This window comes from Tyto alba, unplaced genomic scaffold (genome assembly GCF_018691265.1).
Source record: "Tyto alba isolate M040663 unplaced genomic scaffold, T.alba_DEE_v4.0 Super-Scaffold_13, whole genome shotgun sequence".
Lineage (NCBI taxonomy): Eukaryota > Metazoa > Chordata > Aves > Strigiformes > Tytonidae > Tyto > Tyto alba.
In genome coordinates, this window is record NW_024881275.1 from 45,029,631 (window position 1) to 45,050,938 (window position 21,308).

At 39.5% G+C, this 21,308-nt stretch overlaps 1 long non-coding RNA gene across 3 annotated transcripts; it reads left to right on the forward strand.

The window, feature by feature from the left end:
• Positions 1-348: 348 nt before the first annotated feature.
• Positions 349-19,532, forward strand: LOC116965539. 3 transcript variants are annotated; one of them, XR_004409455.1, is made up of 9 exons: positions 349-715; positions 1,292-1,373; positions 1,778-1,871; positions 5,249-5,318; positions 12,276-12,326; positions 14,133-14,176; positions 14,428-14,670; positions 16,810-16,854; positions 19,419-19,532. It is a non-coding gene; the product is annotated as an uncharacterized LOC116965539 (long non-coding RNA). The 3 variants fall into 3 exon arrangements; XR_004409454.1 differs by lacking the exon at positions 19,419-19,532 and having other exon boundaries at positions 14,428-14,681; positions 16,810-18,522; XR_004409456.1 differs by lacking the exon at positions 19,419-19,532 and having other exon boundaries at positions 16,810-18,522.
• The last annotated feature ends 1,776 nt before the right edge of the window (positions 19,533-21,308 follow it).

The following is a 21,308-nucleotide window of genomic DNA, read 5'->3' on the forward strand; positions in this document are numbered from 1 at the left end:
CACTGCCTGTTTATATTTTCTATTGCTGTCATTGCTCTCGTTTTATTACCGTTATTAATCTGTTCTTATCTCAACCTCTGAGTCTCCCTTTACCCCTCCAATTCCCTTCCCCATTCCCAGCTGTGGGAGGGAGGGTGGGTGATCGGCTGCAGGGTGGTTGGCTGCCAACCAGGCTCAAACCACAACAGTGTACAATTAGCCAAGGAGAAAGAAAGATTCCTAGTAAAATTTCTTTCCCTTATTCAGGCAAATCCCAGCTGTCTTATCCTGGCAATCTTTGACAAAGAGCAGTACAGAATGATTGTTTACTTATATAAACATATTTTCAGGAGAGGTGGGAGTAAGTTTTCTGAATTATGCTAACTCTTGAAAATCCCTTCCACAGCTCTCGCTTGCTGCATTTTTACCTCTTTACTGTACTTTAGTGTGTATCTTTAAAGACTCCAGAAATTTGGCATCTAAATGCTTAAGCTTCAAACAAGGATCACAGGCCTAGAGACTACAAAGCACTAATTTGTATTATTCAGTTTTGTGTTGCAACATCACCTATCTGTCAAGGATTCAACTTTTATTTTGTTTTGTTGTGTTACTAAGATTACTAGAGGGAAGAGAAAGGGGAAGAAAAAGGAAGTGGTTTTCTGAAGAACAGAGAAGTGGTTTTCTGAAGAACTGAGCTTACATTTCGGAACCTCAGGGACATGGTCTGATTTTTGAGGTTATGTACTAACAAGATGTTTTCTTTTCTAGGTATTGCTTTCCATAAAATCCCTGTGGTTTTCTGGTCACTTTAAACTTTTGTATGTCTATGTTGGTGCTCAAAGGGAAGGTCTTGCCCTCTCCGCATCCTAGAATTCCTATTTCTACTCCTCTGCTTGTTCTGGCATAAATGTTCAGGCAACCGAACAGTCAGCCTGCCTAGGAACCGATCAGCTGAAAAATACCCTTAAAAAAACACATAAGAACTTTTAAACTTGAGGTCTTGTAAAATTGCATGTATTCTTCAGCTAGCACAAGGAAAGTATAACTGAATTGCAGTGTGCTGCAGCATGAAATTAGGCTACCTCTCTTAGTGGTGATAAGGATTTCCATGGAGTTGAAGTGACTGTGTAACAACCTTTTGAGCAGGGGCTACTGTGAAGAAGAAGCACATATTTTATTCAACACGTTTGTCGAATAGCATCTCACTGAGGTGGTCTTTTCCTGCTCCCTCCTTCAGCCCATACAAGATTTTCAGGGCAATGAGAACCCCTGCCAGGCCTGATTTCATCTATGAGTCTTGTTCCTTTTGCAGACACTGCAAGCACCAGTTGAGCTCAGAGACTTCATTTCTGCAACAGCAGAGAGCAAATATATCTTCATCCTGCATTTGCAGGGTGAGTCTTCTGTCTGTGATAGAACTTTTTCTTAGTGCTTTCCAGGGAACAGTCGTTCTGGTGAATTAAAAGTGCTCTGCCTGTCTTTATCTTGTCACAAAGATATCTGTAGTTGTGAAGAGAGTCTGCACCATTAATAGTCTAGCAGTTTTTTGTTGGGCCATTATGTTGTAACCACAGCATTCAGACCTTCAGATTATTGCAGGGAATTGGCATAACTGCCCAAAAGACTCGACATCTTGGTCTTTTAATTACTGGAGCAAACCATTCAGTGGACTGACACTGAAACTGGCCCAAACTCTGTTCTTGTTCCCACAGTTATTCCCATGGGACTTGACTGTGTCCCTGGCAATACACCTGCTACACAAAGATGCTCACATCAGGTCCTTCTTTCATATTTTCAGAGCTGAAGTAACACCAAAGGACCAGGTTGCATTCTTGAACCCCGTTCTCTGGCTCTTGACAGCTTCTGGCACACAGAGAGGAGAAGAGGAAGAGGTAAGCAGGAGCATTCTGCTGTCCATGACAATGCATGCAGACCCAAAGAGCAGGAAAGAGGTGTGTGACAAACTCAATGAACTTAGAAGTTTTAATGCTTTTCATTTTCTGGAAAATCAAGTGGAGCTATTTTGCATTCCCCACCAAGTTTTAAATCTCTTTTGGTAACCACCATAAAGATGTTTTCTTTAGCACTATTAACAGAATGATGGGTCTTACTAACAGATGAACATGTGGGATTATTTTCGCAGTGGTTGTTCACCAAAAGACACATTACTGTCCTGCAGAAATAGGTGCAGGGCCCAGCACTGTCCACAGGGAGGGGAACAAATCCTAGCTCCTAGTATGAACTGGGATTTTTGCAGAGAGAAGGTGGCTTATCTACACCAGAACAGAGCAAAAAAAAGGATCTGACTACATTTTACCAAACAGACCAAATGTTCTGGCCAAGACTGCAAGGTGAATTTGCATATTGCTTAGAGGCAATTGTAACACTCTATCTGAACATCAGGAAAAAGGAAGACTTCCCCTACAAACAGTATTTAGGGTGAAAGCATGGTCACTTAACCTGTTCTGGTATTCCTTGTCATAAGAGGTGATCTGTTGACAGAGACATACTTCCTGAGCACACCCAAGTGTCTACACTATCCTTCTCCATCATGTAGTTACTTCATGATGGACAAACACAGTGCAGATGCACTAACTCACAACTGCCTGAGTTCTCCAAACAGTGGAGCCATGTGAGCATTCAACCATGCTAAAAATGACATGGCTAGACCTCTGTCTGGTGTACCTTTGTAGTGTATTCCATTTATGGGATAAAGATCTCCAGCATAGGCCTACCCATACTTTAAAGGATTATAGCAAAAGCACAAAAGAATGTTGTCTCTGTAATCATGTCACTTAGCAAGGAAGTCCAGTTCAAGGGCAGTGAACATGCCTGTTCATTCTTGACCACAACACTGAGTCTGTTTACAGTGGATTTTTATAAAGACTGTTGTGATAACAACTCCGGGTCACTTTTTTGATTGTGCAGAACCTGATAATATTTTTAGACTATTTTAAATTCAGACCTGTCTGTCTTTCAAAATGGTGACACTTCCACACTTTTCATTAAGGCCTGTGACACAAGGTAATATTAATGTAGGTAGGAAGCAGACTGATGAGAAATGTCTCTCCTGTGTCTCATCCTGGTTGCCACAGTGGCAGGCAAGACCCTGTACCTTTGCATGGTTTTTGTGTGTTCTTGCTGTCTTTCTCAGCTCTGAGTACTTACAGGCCCCCAGCTGTAGCTTTGCGCCAGCCTCCCTCTCCTCTTGCTCAGACATGCATTGACACTGGTTGCTTTATCTAAAAGTACATGCTTAGCATGTGGGAGGCTGCCTTCTGGTCCAGGCTAAAACTATGAATACAACAGGTCGCAGCTCCACAGCTTGGTGGCTTTGGCAGGTTTTAGATGAAGCTTCTCATTTAGTTTGAGGGCAGGTAAGCTAAAGTTGCTGCTTCTTGCAGTGAAGGCTCTGTCTTGCCCGTGAGGCCAGTCAGAGGCAAGCTGGAGCACACAGGAACACTCAGTCTCACCTGTGCATCATTTAAACCTGCCTGAAACAAGGAAAAGGCATCATAAATCAGCATCACAGATCAGCTCTAGCCTGGGAACTGCAGGAGAGGTTGAGCTTTGCCTGGGGAATCAAGTGAAGCTGGTGGTTCTCTCTGCCTTTACTACTCAATGCCACACGAGTTATATTTTTTCCTTACCCTTTGGCTCAGAAGATGAGATCATTTATCATGTGTAAGACATAGCTTGTGCAGAAAGGAGTCTGATTTATTTACTTGCTGGATGTGACACCATTGTGGGGACTATTATTAGTCATACGTGAGTGCTGAAATCCCTTTTGTTTTGTGAGTCAATACAAACCAATGAAGTGAAGTCTGTTTTGCTGATGCTGTGTGTTTCTCTTCAAATCCTTGGATGTTGTTGTGCTGCAGACATCAAATTACAGCTTTGCAGCCACTTGCATCACTCTAGAATTAGACAGACTCTTTCATTCTTTGAAATTATTTAATCCTTTTTTACAGACTTTCTGTTGATTGCAATTAAAAAGATAAAATGTGGGGCTCCAAGGTTTTCTGACACTGCTTGATGCTGACTGAGATGAACAATGTTGTTTAGCACAAAGTTAAATACTTTTATATTTTAATTTTGAACTAGGATTGGAAAGGGGTTCTGCTGACCAAACTCCAGACCACTAAAAGCTATAGCTCTACTTATCTTCATGTGGCAAATCACTGTTCTTAGAGAAGTGGGATGAATACCTCCCTTGCACTGACATGCTGCCATCTTGTCTGAGATGAGTTCAGAGAGAGTCTTGACTCTTAGTTTAGTCTAGATGCTTGATTTTTAGATGTTTCAAGATAGGTAACATGAATCCCAGCAACAGTGCTTAGGATGTTGGCCAATCTGACTTCAGGCTGGTATAAAAAAACTTCTCCCAAGAACGTTACTCAATCAACAACGGTAGTGGAGGAATCCAATTTAGAGCATGTAAACTGATTACACTGACCTTTGAAACTCTTATGTAATTCTCACTACAGCACTGCAAAATTCCACAAGAAGACCTATTTCAAGAATTATAAAGGCCAGATTCTAGCTTTAAAAAAATAAGGACCTGTGATGTTGCTTGTTAAAAGCATTAAAAAAACTTCAGTAGAATTCAAAATAAAAGTGGGAAAAACTTCTGATGTTGATAGCCGTTGCAGCAAAACAATGAAACTTTTCTCTGAAGACTCTTTTCACAACTTGATTGGGGAAAGTGTCAGCTGAAAACACAACCTGCAAAATCAACCAGTTTTGTTGAGATGAAATGGATCCCTAGCATATGATGTGAAACTGTGGTGGGAGTTTTCTGAGAGCGTATTTTGCTCAGATTTCACGTGACAGTGTGACATACCTTTTCTTTATGGTCTTCCCCTAATACATGCAGAGTGATACTTGTTCAGATTTGTTTAAGTCATGCTTGTTTTCCTGGGTTTCTTTTAGAAGAATGTTTGGTTTGAGCAGAAGACACTTCTGAGACATAATCACATGTGTGACCAATAATGGAACTGATTAAGCATTGCATGGTGGGCAAAAATCAAATTACTTCTGTCTGGTTTGTTGTGTGGAGTTTAAACTAGGGAGGGTGCGTGCAACTGCAAATATTTGGAGCGTTTTGTATGTAAACACATGTGATTCATGCACAATCTGGTACTGAGATTGGAGTGAAGTCACTTGCTTTAGGGATAGATAGTGTTGAAAGTAATAACAGGTTATGTTCTCCTGAAAGCACATAGAGAAAGAATAATAATGTTTTTTGTTTTGTTTTGTTTTCATGCAGGTAGCAATTCAGAGAATGAAGACTGTGATTTTGCTTTTTTTTAACCTGCGAACCTTTCATCTGCCAATAAGTATGTTCAGTCCCACTTGTTTAGTAGTGTTTATGTGCTAATTTAGCTGCGCTATCAAAGAAAAACTTAAGATTAACTGTATTTTCATTTCTGCTTTTTAAATGTCCCCAAGAGTGAGCTGCAACAAATCCTGGAGTATTGTCACAGAGGCAGAGGTTGGATCTCCAACAGTGTGCAGATTTAAAACCAGTACCTGAGTGATCTAGACCTAGGCACAGATCTCCTGCTTTGAGTAGAAATTTTGTGATTTCATAAGATGTTGGAGAGTTAATAAGTGGGGAATGACGTACTGAAATGAGCATAGCTGAGAGCTGTGCTGTAGGTACATATTCTTCACTCTCTCATTAGTAAAAGGCATGGTTAGACAGCTGTGCTGCCCAGTATTTCCTGCTGTCTTGTGGGTAAGACTCATTTACTATGATTTCATAGATTCGTAGTACAGGACAAGACTTCAGGGATCATCTAGGTGTTGTCTCAGCAAGATAACCCTGTGAAAGATGGTACTTTTGAAGGTGATCTTGAATACATGAGCATAGAGCTTTACCAGTACAGTAAAACAAGCCTTGTTCTTGAATAACAGCAAATATTTACCCAATTTGCTTGTTGGAAGACATAATCATTCAGCTGCAGGTTAGCAGAATTAAATCAAGCCATATTCTGTTAAACAGAGTTTTGTTTCTATCCATGGTTAAGGCACACTAGAGGAGTCCTTCCTGTAAGCAACAGCAAAACTTTTGCCAGGTGATAGAAAAAAATATATTCTTCTCAAACAAAGCCTGTAATTTAATTCATCAGACAAAATTTTGTGTCATATTCCATCTATAAATTGTGTTACAGTGAGGTGCAATCAATCAGTGCTAGTTTTCATTTCCAGGATAAAAATCTTGTAAGATGTCATTTGTACTCTTGAGAATATTTGAAAAGTAATTTATGAAGATTCCAGTTTGGCTAATTGCCTAGGGCAGCTCATTCAATAAAAAAAAAAAAAAAAAGAGAGGGAAAAAAAAATGAAGTGCGATTTAGAAAGTGTGTAAGATATCCAATATGTTTCACTGTCCTAGATTTCAAAATAGTCTGTTGTTGCTACAGCTTCTGTGAGTGAATTAAAAAAAAAAAATGGACAAAAACTTCGATTAATTGAAATTCCACTTTTGGAATCCATGGCTTAGATTTACATTCATGGTATGTTTTATGGGCTTCAGTGCTAAAGACAGATGCAAATGCTTGTATGGCAAGTAAACAGGGCTGTTTGCAGTCTGGCTACTGCATTTCTGTCTCCAGAAGGACTGTGAAATATTACAGCAGTCTCCATTTAAATACTTTGATTCATTGCTCTACTGTGTGGAGAAAATGCCTGTAACTCAGAAGCTGAAATTACATTTGGATAGGAGCTGTCTTTGGGTTTTAACAGAAATTAATAAAAAACCTTTTGTAATGGTATACAGGAGTAGAATTCCAATTGAACCTTGAAAGGAAAACATGATTGTCTAAAAATATTAAGCTACTTAAAATGGTTTGTGTTGTATTTTCTTTTCCGTTTATGAGAAACATATAAAGCAATTGTGTTTGAAAATGCCTGCTTTCACATTCTCAGCTGCTGAGGATGTATGATGCTTTGCATAACATTTCCCAGTAGACACAGGTACCATGCACAGTCATTTTTACCATGGGGTGTAATTTGGGGTTGTGGGAGCCCTTAGTCAACTGTAGTTTGGGACCAGGAACCAACTCACCATAGAGACTCACAAGAGACAATAATCATCTCCTGAAGTCCACTAATTCTTTCTGCACTCCTGTGGTTTTAGCTACCCTGACATGAGCAGGCTGTCTATTCCTCCCACAAGTACAGCACACCCTTCTAACCCTGTAAACTCTGCCTCAATTTCTTACTTGTCAGCCAAGAGGTTTCCACCTTGCAAATGGTGGCTGATTATGCTAAGTTCTAGAGTGAAAATTTATAATGTAGCATTAGGTGTGTGTTCATATCTCCCTTCTATGCAAACCCAAAGTGAACCAACTTGGTAAGTAACTGTTAGTAACAATTATTGTTGATTATTGTTATTAATTATAATTGTAAGAAGTAGAAATCATTACTTGTTATTAAAAATATCATACTAATACATTACTATATTCATTTCCCAAAGGTAGGTACTGTAGCACCATCTGAACGTCATCTTCTCCAGGAAAGAGATCTATTTTACAACAGTGAATGGCAAAAGCAGGACATAGCCCCTGACATGAACATTTGTACAGATCAAGGCATGATAAATCGTCTGATAAGCCTACTTAGAAGTAAAGAGCAAATAGAGCTAGCTAGTAAGAGAAATCTGTAATACAAAACCAGAGGCAAACAATTCCAGATTTTTCTAATGAGTTTTTTCTAATTTGGTTTCAAAGGAAGCAAAAATGTCTCTGAATGAAGACTAGGTCAAACCTAGGTATGTTTGCATGGACTGGGGAGAACTGAACAGGGTGAACATAACAAAAATGAAAGAACATAAGGAAAACTGGTCAAGTCTAACGCTAAAGACTAGAAAGATTTTGTGATCCAAATAAAAATCACACATGAAATCTACATAAGATCCTAGAAACTTCATTTAATTCTTTTGTGTCTCAATTTATAACCCTAGTCCTGGATCAACTTTCCTCTTTTTGAGTCAGATAACTAGATTTTTTTAATTCGAATTATTGATGACTTTAAACCAGCGGAAGACCTTCTTAGTTTCTATGTGTTTTTTTTTTTTTTTATTACAAGATAACAAAGCATAGAAGGCACCAGATGTATTTTAGGAAGAAAGTGTGATGAGGTTTCTGAGACCTCTTGGATAATCTGGGCCAGCAGCATTACCTTGCCTGGGTGTGTTCAAAGAATCCTGAGAAAGATGAGGTAGGGAAAAATAGGACACAGTTTCTCTGATGGATTTAGCTGTTCTGCAGCAGGAGATCTAAGACTAGCAGGAGATTGTATTTCCCAGGGTGCTCCCACATCTTTCTGTAATTCTCTTGCAATTGGGATGAAACAAAAGGCATCCTCCCACATATCCATTCTGCTTTCCAGAATAAGAAAAAATTCTGGACAATTTGTCCAAGGACAAGAATTTACATAGCAGATGCCCGAAGTTTATTCCATGTAAAGTGTCATTGGTCTGTCTGAATTCCATGTTGTAGAATTACTGACTGAATTGAATTGACCAACTGTCTCAGTGTACTACCTTTTCTTTTTTCTTTCTTCTTTTTCCTTTTTTTTTTTTTTTTTTTTTTTTTTTTTTTTTGGTGATAGACGCTTCTCATTTTAGTTGCCTAAATAGGGCTATGGGTAAGAATGTTTATCCCTAACAGTTTGTACAGCAATACTGCCGTGTGCATGATGAGTTGCTGAGCCAGCGGAATTAGCACAAGTATGGTCCTGGTGGAGAGCAAGCTGGACATTAGCCAGCCAGCTTGCAGGAATGTGTGCCCCAGGCAGTCTCAGCAAGAGAATATCTAGCAGATTAATGGATGTGACTTTTCCATTATCTTGTAATTCTAAGGAAGAAAATATTTATAGCTGTCTTATCTTTGAGATGCTTCTCTGGGTATCAAAGGAGAACTTTATTCACCTGTTAGACACAGCTGTAGAGAAGTGAAAAGGAGCAGCTCTGAAACCTGAAACCCTGAAGGGAGCTTTTGGCCAAACCATGTGCTTTTTACTTTGTGGTTGAAATGGCTCATGACTGCAGTATAAACTGACATGTTACTTCAAACTGCAAGAGGCAAAGAACTTGTATGTTGTTGGCTGACTCAAATCAGCAGAGAAGATACAACTCTGCAGTTGTTAATATCAGTAGATAACCCAAAGTGATTTACAGCTGAGTCTGTAATCATATTAATTTAACTTGTTTATATAGTGAACATTCAGCTAATTGAAGGCCATTGCAAGCACATTAAGAACTCTTACTGCTTTAGCAAGATCAAATTTACTCAGTTAAATGACTTCAACTTTTCATGTAAACACTGAGCCTAAGTTCCTTATTTTAACACTTTGTAAGTGTTTTGACCTTTTAAAGAAACATTAGGGTCCCATCCGCTTCCATTCCTCCATCAAACTTAAGGTGACTGTAAATTAAAAAAGCAACCCTAAAACCTGGCCAGCCCTTATGCTGACTTGAGCTAACTTTGCTTGTTTGTTCTCTTAGGGAGGAATGCCTAGATCTGAGAAAACCGTGAGGAGTATTTTTACTTTTTAAAATTTTCGTCTTGAAAGAAAAACTCAGTGAAACAGATGAAGATCACCTTCCACCCCTGAAATTGCTGGCACTAGTATTATCTCTAGGCTAAAGTCTCATCTCTGACTTTGACTAGATCAGTTGCTCCAGGAAAAGTTGCAAGGAACCTCACAGTAAACAATGACCAAATTAGAGAAGAAATTCCTGTCTCTTAGGTTGTCAGTTTGAATGACAAGTCTGAAGTGCTTTTATCCTTTCCATAAATAATCACTGTCCTCTCTCATGTAATTATGTTTTTATTCCATTAGATGCATAAATATTTCTGATTTTTTATAATCTTTAATCTGTCTTGCTGGGCATCCTCAAGGATACGTTGCAACAGCCAACTCCACAAGTAACTAAGTGCATTATGGGAAGACATTTATTTCCCATCACTTTTGGATGCATTGCTTTTCTTTCCTGTTAAAAGCACTCCAGTTCCTTTCTGTTAAAAGATGGCAAACAAAAGAATATCATAGCTTGCCTTCTTTCAGCTGGAAATCTACTGCTTATTACTAGCCTGTCCCTTGTCTTGTCAGTTTTCTCTTGCAATTAGTCCTTTGACTCAGAGTACTTCCTTCCATACTGACAGAATATGAATTAGTAAGTGACAGACTGTTTCAGTGCCAAGATAAAACTCCATTTCCTGGCAGTTTCATTGTTGTTTTCAATTAAGGTATTACAACCACTGCAATATTAATTTTGGTCTTGACTCCAATTTTTTCATTCCTTTACCTATGTAAGATCTTTCCCTTGTGTGGTATGGCTAGCTTAGTCTTGTTTTGCTGGTTGCCCTAAGCTCAGATGGTCTCTTACACAGATATTTCACACTCTAAGGGGCATGGATTCCAGAAGCTTCCCTGCTTCTCCCAGGTTATCCTCTGCTATCCTGTACCAGGGGAGGTACTGTCCACCCAGAAGTTGCAGGAACCTTTCCCAAAAGCTCACAGACAAATCCTTCTGAAGGCAGTCAGGTGAAACTGTATGTAACAAACACAGCAACAAGCACTAGGCTGTGGCTCATGAAGGGGTAAGCATGTCCTAGTAGCCCAGTACAAATATGTTGACATTTACCTCATTCTAAAACATTTTTGCCACACCATGAATGCATGTGGTTCCTTTTCGACAACTTAGGTCGCATATAATTTGCTGAACTGCAACAGTACAGCCTTATCTGAACCACAGACCCTCCACTTAGCAATCTTGTCTCTGTTTCTAGCAACTGGCTTTCCTACTGAACTATGGCACTGTGATAAATAACAGAAGAATTTTGCTTTCGCTAAAAGTAATTAAACAATTGTGGGACTTATTCCACCAAGTCTTCTTAATACCAATGATATCATAGCTCTGGGAACTGACCAGTGCTTCCAGTTCATCCTGTTTGTTTCTCATACTGCATGCATATTAGAAAATAGACATTGTGTAAAGTTGGTACTTCACTTCTTCATGATTAAAGATAGGATTATAAAAAGAGAACTGCTGTTAATACTAGCATAGATATTATGGATTTGCTAGGGTTGACGCTAATCTCAAGCTTCTCACAACACAGTTTTATTTCAAGAAGCTTTTGGAAATATGAGCAGCAGTACACTGATATAATGTCACATTGGCATAAATGTTGCTTTGCCTGTAAATTGTACACCTATATAACATAGTCTAAGTTGTTTGCTTATTTAAGCTATGTGACAATGTACCCAGCTGCTTGGGTTTTGTCCACATATTTCTGCAGCCTGAACTGAACTGTCAGGCTAATTTTTGCCAATATAGCTATTTTCCCTTTCCAGTTCATTGATGCTGGAGAAGCTAAATTGTCTTTGTATCCAACAGGTTAGCCAATCTGAGCTCAGTGAATGATCTGAGAAAGAAATTTCCAAATTTCAGGATTATTACCAGTGAAAAGTACCCACTCTTTATATATTAAAATGAAAAAGATAGCTCAAGAGTGTGGTTGCAAAAATCAGCAGAAGACTTCAGGACAGCAAAGTTTCCTAGGATGTAAGCAAACATACTGCTGTCTTGAGCAAGAGTGTTAATCTGACTTTGAACCGTAGACGTAAGAGAACTGAATGTGTAACTGCAGTGGTAATTATCAAAGTTCTGGTAAGCAAGGCAAGATCAGTTAGTTATATTTTGGTTTCTACAGGGAGAGGCCTTTACCCATAGCTGAAAAGTGTGGGTTTGTGCTTCAGCCAAGCTCACATAATAATTAGCTGTTGCTGAAAGAGGTGCTAACAAACACACCACCTCAACTCTGTTATCTGCTCCCTTCTGTCAAACAAGTGATCATGTGCCTGCAGAGATAGTGAATGAAGTGGAAATCTTAATTTCTTTTAAAGCACAGACTTGATTTCCTACAGATTGGCTACAGCAACTGACTCCCATATAGGTGTACAGCCCTAACTGTGGTGTCCATTCAAAGGTGATGTCACCAAGAGACATTGATAAATTCTAAGAAATCTGTACGACAGCGATAATTTGTGCCATGAGAGCAGCAGGACTCCTTTCACAACCTCAGGGTCTTATCAGAGAAATGTAGAGGACAGGAGAATAAATTAGTGTTCTTGATAGCATATTGAAGTTGGTAGTATATCAGTTCATATGATAACCCTAGGCTGTACCACATACTGGGATTCCCTGAGACTGTTTTTCCTGTGTGTCTGTGGGTATCATCCTCTGCTCTGAGGGCTCTCGTATCTGTTTTATCTGGTTGCAGATGTACCCTCAGCATGCCAGATCACAGGGAATGGCAACTATGAGCCTTGAGGTATGCATCTGCCCCTTCTAGCTATTCGTGGTCACCTCTTGAATAATAAGATGACAGCTGCAAATGAAAAAAAGATAAGTATTATAGGAGACAATATGCCCCCTACTGTGACTTGCCACCTTTCTCCTATCATATGTCTAGATGATGTGGTTCTTAAAATGGAGAGCAAAATCTCAGAAGTGGAGCTGGTCCAAATCTTAACAACTATTCAAACATTTCAAAGCTTCTTTAAGTGTCAGAAAAAATGGGTGGAGAATAGCAGGGCAACACTTTCCTCTCAACAAAGAGCGTACTAATCTGAAATGCAGTTAATTTGGCAGAGAATAATTTCTGGATTAAATTTTAACTTTGAAGTTTGAATCAGGTTAAATTTGAATTTCCCCTGTGGAAAGTTTTGTTTCTGTCTTTTACTGTTTTCGTATTACATTTACCCACATTAGCCCCTAGTAGTCCTTTATTTCAGAACATTCTACTTGCTTCTGGCTGAATTACCTGGCAATCCTCTAGATGAAATCTAGTATTTGTAGCTCAAGAAAATAGAATTAGTCCTTGTCAGCCAGGCCTTGTTGTGGTCTGTATACTTCATCAAGATAATACTAACAACAAAACACAGTGACATAAACCTTCACCAATACTTTGAGCCAAGTCATGGCATGCAAGGGTCTAAGAAGGAAAAAAAGGTCACCAGAAGTAAAGCTGGTATTTAAGATTTTCAGTAGGGTAAATCTGAAAGAAATTGTTCTTGAGAGGTAGCTCAGTCTTGCCACCTTGCAACTTCCCCACTTGCTCAGTTAAAGTGCAAGTAGCTAATGATAGCCACAGTGATATGTGGAGAGGTTGCCAATAATGCTCTGTTTTGAAGATGTTCTAGTCTTAACAGATGGTAGTTGTGTAAAGTGGGGTGCTAGATTTATCCTTAATTTCCTTGTAGAAGTTCTTTTGGCTGCAGTTTTTGTATCAGTGTCAGCTCCAGCTTCCATTAGTGGAAGCATATGTGCTGTAGAGCTGTCATGGTGTATTCCTAAATGAAAGCAAGTTTCTAGTAGCATTCCCACTCACTTCAATGGGAGCTCAGCAGGGTCAGCCACGCTGCTCACAACAGCAACCATGCAAGAAGAGAACTCCTGATTGCCACAAAAGCAGACAAAAACTACTCACTCTGCCTGACTCTAATGTCACATACGTAAGAGAACAGGTCAAGCTGTTGCAAAAGTCTCGGGATATTTAAAACTGATTTATTCAGAAGGCAAACACCATGAATAACTAACAAGCATATTTGTTTAGACCATGATCCATGAATTACCTAAATGAAAGCAGTGATAATATTGATCAAAGATGGTGGAATCATAAGAACATGCCAAACTGCTTTGCTTTATTTTTGCTCTGAACAAGACTACATGTGTACAAATCTCAAAATTCATTAAGAAACATTTCAGGCAAAGCTGTTCTTAAACAACCCTTCAATTTGTTTCCCTCCATCAAGATAAATATTTTCTCCTTGTTCTTAAGGCAAACTTCCCTCTCACTGTGAGTCTTGCAATGTGATAAGGGTGTGTAATCCACTGTATGAGATCTCCAGTATTATTTGCATGATGTTGAGCTGCGTAAAATAACAATTCAGGCAAAGGTATTTGAAAAATCCCAGAGAGTAAATTTTCTTGGTTTTCAAGCAGAATAGGCTTACAATAAGACAAATCAGATGAGAGCATTAACATATAGATGAATAGTGAAGGTGCTACAGTAATGGAATGAGGGCAAGGTATGAAAAGAATGATCAGTTTATAATAATTTTTGTTTGTTTCTCAGAAGATGAGACAATATGGAATACAGAATACAACATGCCTCCACAGGTATTTACTCCTCTGTTTTCAGACAACATATTATTTGCTGTATGTGCATATTTATAAAAAAGGAAGCTTAGAGATTCAAAGTACTATTGTGAGTTCTATTTTTTATGTGTTTGCAATAATACATAGATTAAAAATAAAAATCTTTGTGGATGTACTAGCTTTTCATTCTAATAATGCTTAGCATCTTAGCAGCAGAAAGATAATCTCTTTTTTACACATGTTAATAACAGTATTGTTTCTTTTCCTCACAGTATGAATACACATTGTCTGTCCATCCTCCACCTTTGCTGTCCCAGCAGACACCACTTCAACCCCAGCAACCTAGGTTACAAGCACAAACCCCACTGCTGCAGCCCACAGTGCAGGCTTCCAAGAAAGTCCCAGTCCGGCACAATGAAACATAGCCACTAGTCCTACAGTGGCTGCAGGCATTTCACCAAGGAAAATTATCAGGGGTCCAGCAACAGGTGCCAGCTGCCAGAAGTCAAGAGCAGGTAGTTTTCATGTATGTAGGCCTATTGAAATTGTTCCTTTCTCTTAGTTTGACAAGTGTCTGGACAGGTTCTGCACTATGGGTAGTTTTCCAGACTTGTTCCTGCACTTTAACTCGCTGAAATAAGATGGCATTTATTTCTGTTGGGAATGGTAGTGGCCAGATTCTTGCCACAGCTGGAAGTGGTGGGGTGATGGTAGTGTTATATCGTTGAACTCTTTACGGTGCTGGTTCCGTCTGGAGAAATTGTAATGATCATCAATGGAAAAAAAGGAATATTTTTGTTGGTGGTGATCATCGTGTGAGTCAGGGCAGAATATATCCTCTGAGATCTTAATCTGGAGTAGCTTATGGTCATTTGACTCAGAAGACTGGCTCTGCAAGATGAATATGGATAGATTCTCAGGCTGCCTTCTTTAACAGAAACATACTGACAACTTCAAGGGCTGTGTAGTTTGGTTCTTGCCCAGTGCAAGACCAGACCTATATCCTACGGATAAAGGCTGACCTGCAGTAGCCCTTTCCCTGTGAAATCTGAGATTTTTTCTACAGAGGATGGTACTTCAGACACAATGTCATAGCATATTTTATCTATCTCTGTGCTATCAGCCTCAAAATAAACACTGTTACCACAAGGGTTTATTTCAGGAGATAAAATAATACAAGTGCTAAAGAAGACCTAGTGTGCTTGAAAGCTGGTGTACTTTTCCAGCTTTATCAGTTGCTCTAGTAACAGATATTACCTTTTTTTTTTTTTTTTTTTTTTTTTTTCCTACAAACCATGCCTTATTTTCTTCCTTACATTCATCTCTATGGAAAATGTACAAAGAACAGCAGGAGATGGTTTGAAGGAAGATTAGGCAGCTGAAATGCTCTCTTCATATAGATATGTTCTTTAGCCAGGCCAAATACATTCCACTGGTGCACTATGTCATTTAACATTTCTTCTCATTTGCTGTCTGTTAGCTGACTGTCTGATTGTCTCTCTGTTCAGCTTTCTATTTTTGTTGTTGTTGTTGTTAGTCTTTTTCAAGTATGTACACTGACTGCTTTTTTCTAAACTAATGTGGCTACCAGCAGCAAAATATTCAGGGCATTTGGGTCCCAAGGTGAATACAGATTTCAATGTATAGCTTTCTTAGATACTGTAATGCAATTAAAACAAAGTTTTGTGGCAACTCTCGATTGAACTAAATTGTCATATTATCAGTCAGAGCTAAGCATCAGATGAGGAGATGTAATTTTTTTCAGAAATAGTAAGTCAGAAAAGCATCCATCTGTGTAAAAAATCTATGTGTAAAGGCAAGCCATAAATTCTCTTCAAGTGCCTCAATGCTGTTTTCAGCCGCACCTACACGAACGGTGTAGGCAGACACATCTTTGCTATATCTGCCCTTGCTGATGGCGAGACACAAACCAGCTCTCTCGCGGGAACTGAATAGTCACATTCAGTATATGTGCAGCTCTGAGCTAATGCATTTAAATGGCTCTGGCCTGCAGCCAGCAGGGCACACAAGTGAAGCAGATGTGACCATCTATACTTTTCTGTGCCCCAAAAGTAGAGTCCTGGTCATTCTTTCCAGCATTTATGGCACTGAACACTTGCTAACACCAACAAATCATTATTTTCTTTTTGCTCTTGTTTTATCCAACTGCATATCAATTAGTCCAGCAAAGAGAAGCACAACTCCTACAACAACCAGTTATTTATTTCCCAAGTCTTACTCTAATTCTTTCTGCTTTTACTCAGCTGCATCAGCTTAATTCACTGATAATTATTATTATTATTTGTTTTATCTAGCTTTACCCTCAGCAGGGTAAATCTGTCCTATGCAGCAAGTCAAGGGGTAAATTTATTCCAGTTTTTCTCACCTTCAGACAACTATCCTTTCAGTGGACATTGCTGCAGATAATTTCAGCCTGAACTGAAAAGCTAGTATATTCAAAGCCATGGCACAGACCTTACTCCTCTTGTTCAATAATGGCCACTGGGCTTATGTGTCTAGCAAAATTTGTTTTATAATTTGTTTTAAAATCTGCCAGAATGCCTTTTTCATTCAGTTTTCCTATAAAAACATTATTTTGTTCACTGGTGTAACTCTTACCTTGCCTGACCCATACTCTACTGTCTTTTTATCAGGGTGTCCCTGAAAGACTTGACATAGGGAGCTCTGAAGAAACTCAGGTGAGTCTTACCTGGGTCTATTCCATTAGAAGAAACATCTGTCTCTAGGACATCATAGGGCAAGACAGCCTGGACTTTTTGAATGTAAATTTCAGTTAAATTGTTCTGTGTATTCAGTCTTCTTTCAATCACAACTAAGGGCCTCATGATCTTTGCAACACATATTTGTGTAGAGGTTACTGTAACCTTAATGTATATTAAGTTACATCATAAATGTTCTCATTGTAAGACTTCCTTACACTATGGAAGCCAGAGGCAGAGGACAAATGCAAACAAGAATTAAGCAGGTGTGATATTTCAAAAATTTCATATTTTTCAAGTGGATACTTACTGTCTTGGAAAAGGACCAGAAATAATTAATAATCATGACTTTAAAAGCCACACTCGGTAATTTTCTCCCTCAAGCCTAAAGTCCACGGTTGAGGGCCATTTCCCATTTCAAGAACCAGCTGTTCACTGATGACAGGAGGTGGCAGGCACTGGTGGTACATCTAGCGTGGCCACAAGATAAAGACTCTCTGGCTGGTCTGTGTAGCACCTGTTTCTGAAAGTTTGTCACTCCAGTACCAGCTTCCATATCACAAATGGCTGTGGAGGACAGCTGGTCTTCTGCATAGGCTTGCCAATAACAGCTGTCTGCACACATTGTTGAGAAGCTGAGGAAATAACACAGTCCTACCAACTTGCTTTTTCTTCAGGGAGGCAGAATGGGTGCACCAGCCTCTGGTGCCCTGCTTTCTATTTTTATTGTCATGTATAGTGGATTAGGAAGGGGGCCCCAAAACTCAGCCCTCCAGGGAGATGTCAAAACTGAAGATTACTCACCAGCCTCAGGAGAAAATCTTCTGTTGCCCAAAGATGTCAATCAGATGCAGGGAGGTTCTTCACCTCCTAGAGCTTTCCCACCAGACTGAGGGAATGATGTGCATCTTTCAGATAAGATGTTGGTGGACCACAGTGAACCTGTGACACATGCTGAAAGCAACTTGTCAAGAGACCCTATGCATCCATAGGTTGGAGCAGAGGGATTCTTGAGGAAATGTGCACCACTGCCAGGACAGAAGGAGCTCAGTTTTCCTCTGGCAGCCTTGTACCACTCATTTTTATAGCCAAATTCCTCTAGAGGTCCAGAAAGACATGAATATGTATCCTACCTTGTACTCTGATGCTCTGCATACATCCCAATCAGGAAATGAACCCCATCAGTTACTGATCACATGTGTAAAGCTCTCCAAGAACCGTGAAGTGCTCTGCTACTGTACCATACATGTATTTTCTCTTCATGATGCATTGGCAAAGGAGATCTAGCAATCTGTTTTTCTGGGGCTTGCAATAAAGCAGTAATTATACTAACCAATGTATACAACAATGGTAACTCTAGCATGAAATTTTTTCTTTTTCTATTATTTGGGAGAGTGGAAAAAAAGATGATTAACAGTGAATTTTGTTAATGCAGTGAATTACTGTAAATTTCCTCTTCATGTTGCTGTATGTACTCAACTTCTTCTGTTAAATATCTCCTTGATAGCAAGCAGAAATGCATCTTAAGTGACAAATGTTTTTGTGACATCTTTTTGTACTGGGAGACTTTTTCTCTCCATTGGTGATGTTGGGTATTATCTGAGAACAAGGTAGTGCTTAAATAATAAAGATTTATTCCACCATGCATTTTGCTGCTGTTTTTTTCAAAACAAAACAAAACAAAACAAAAAAAAACAAAGCAAAACCAAACCAAACCAAACCAAACCAAACCAAACCCACAAACCAAACCACTTCCCCTGAATGTGAGAACAGTAGATATGACATGACAGAAATGCTGCCTTTGCTTTTGAAAACACATAGCTGGATCTTCAACATAGTCTTCAGTCAAACAGATCTATAGCAGACTTTTGACTTCCAATTTGCCAGAGGTCTGTCCAGCTTGAGAGGGGAGCTGTGCAGGCACAGTGTCTGGATCATCTTGCTGTGTGTACGTGCTGCATGTCATCATGGCAGGGCAAGGCTTTTGCCACAGCTGTGTTCAAGCACAGAGAGAGACAGCAACTTGAGCGATATTGCCAGTGACTTTAATCCATTACATCCATCGCATCTCTTCAGAGTAGTTTGCATCAAAACTGAAATGAGGTGGAGAGTCAAAGCATTTTTGAAATGGAAATGCCAGATTAGGAAGGAGCACTAGCAACATGTGTTTACATCTGAGGTGAACAGCTTCAAGCCTTAGGAACACACATTACCTCTGTGACTGATAGATGCTGTCTCTGTCACATTACTGGAGGTGAATAGTAGAGGTGTTATGGGTCCTAGAGACTTCTGTGGGACATGGGAGAAATATGTTATTTTCTCAGTAAACAGATCTATCTTGAAGTTTCTATTCCTTATGGCCCTACAGACTCTCTCATGTCATATATGTCAAAGTATTTCAGCCCACTGTCATCTGGGGCATGTAGGGGCACATGACTCTTAGTTATGGGATAAGACACATTCAGTGTTCAAGTGGTGGTATGAAATGTATATCTCGTGTTGTTTGTATTGCACAGTGATTACTGTGAATTTCTGCCCAGCAGAGGTAGGCGATGCCCATGGGTGAGACTGGGAAAGGCTGAGGACTGAGACTTGCAGAGATACTGAGGAGGAGAAGGTGGAAGGGGAAGATGAATGTGGAAGGCAAACACCATCAAAGGGAAAGACCAAGGTAAGGAATTTGTTAGTGAGTAAAGCAAAGGGGGATAAAGAGAGCAGGGATGGGGAAAGGGCACCAGTAAATAACATAGGCCCAGTTTCTCTACCCCAGTCAAACATTTCTCACCTGCAGATAAGGTTGGCAAAGTTCTTTTCAGACTGGCTGAAAGTGACAGAAAGTGTCTCAGCTGCATCTGTCCCTGGATAGTGTGAGAAAAGGTAACAATAGATTTGTTGAATGTAAATCACACATCTCTGTTGCTGCTACTGGGAGCGACCGGGCTGTTTCATAGGTCTAGATTGTAGCAAACAATGGTTTTAGCAAGCTCTGTGGTTACACAAGGACTTTGCACTTCTGCAGCTTTTCATAACCTATTTGAACTTCATTAAGGCATTTCTAAACAAAGTGCATTGGATCAATCAAAAAATACGTAACAATTGTGTAATATAAGCCTATCTCTTGGGTATTTCTTCTCATCTAACACTCTTCAGAGCACTTGGGCAGTCCTGCAGCAGTCTGTCTGGTTATCATACATATTCATCATAGGAGAGTTCATTTATCCTCAAGTTATGACTGTGCAAATTAAAATTCAAAGAGACTTACTCAAGTGCATTCAGGTAAGTGATAAGAAACAAGGAAGTTGAAAAGAAACAAGGGTGTGAACTCCAGGCTTTAGCCTACAGCTGATGTCCTAATCACTTTTGGTCATGTTCTGGAAAGGAGGATTACATTTCAAATATATAATTATTTTTCTCTATACATTTCCAGCGAGAGGAAGAACCACTAGGGGAAACTGTAGAGGGAATATAGAGATTTATTGAGCTTCCATTTCCCAGCAGCTCAGTCCTGCAACATCATCAGTATACACTGCTTTTGGAAGTTAAGATTTATTGAAAGAACTTGCTTTGTTAGAGCTCTTCCATGATTAGTAATGTCCCAAAAAATCTAGGGAAGGAGATGAGGAATCTGGGATTTCTTTTGGATCATTTATCACACTGAAAACTTTCCAAAGAGGAGCTAAGTGAAAGCAAGGCCCAGCAAAGCAGTGCCTTATGCAGAGAGCAGAAAGGATCAAATTTTACAGAAAAGGAGAACAGCCAACAGAAAGAGGCTTTTCAGAAGAAACGGAGGACCAGAGGAGGTACATGGAGCTTGAAAAGAATTCAAGAGGAGGTGTAAAAATTAACGCATCATGTAGTTGGTGCTCCTGCCAAAATGTGGCATAAACCAAGACAGCATATTATGGCAGCTCTAAAGACACAGACAGTACCACTTTGCACAAGTCAGTGCACTAACTTGCTCCTTACCACCTTCTATCAGATAAACTCTGTGATGTACTTCATTGTTCCTCCTTGACTGTATTAAGCATTTCCTTACATTTTCCTTGCCACTTGTGTTGGATTTGCATGGCAGAAGAGCTTTCAAAGTACCTGCTGGAACATACCACAGTCCCTGGTAATCCTGCAATTTGTAATCTCAGATGCTAGATTTGCACAGCAATCTGCTAGATCTATAAATTTGTCTTATTATAGCACAACCTCCCTCCTCCCACCTCAGACTCTGTTTCACATGCACTGAACAGATTTTCTCTCTTTTCCTCTCCCAGATATGGGACCTTGCTCACCATCAGCAGCACTGTACATTTAGGGGAGTGTTATTTTATAGTCTGGGCAGTAGGTCAAGCACAGCCTTTCCCAGAACTTGTGAGCACTTGAACTTTATGAGCCCATGCTTCGGGGAACCACAATAGCTGCAAGCAATTGGACCTACTCCA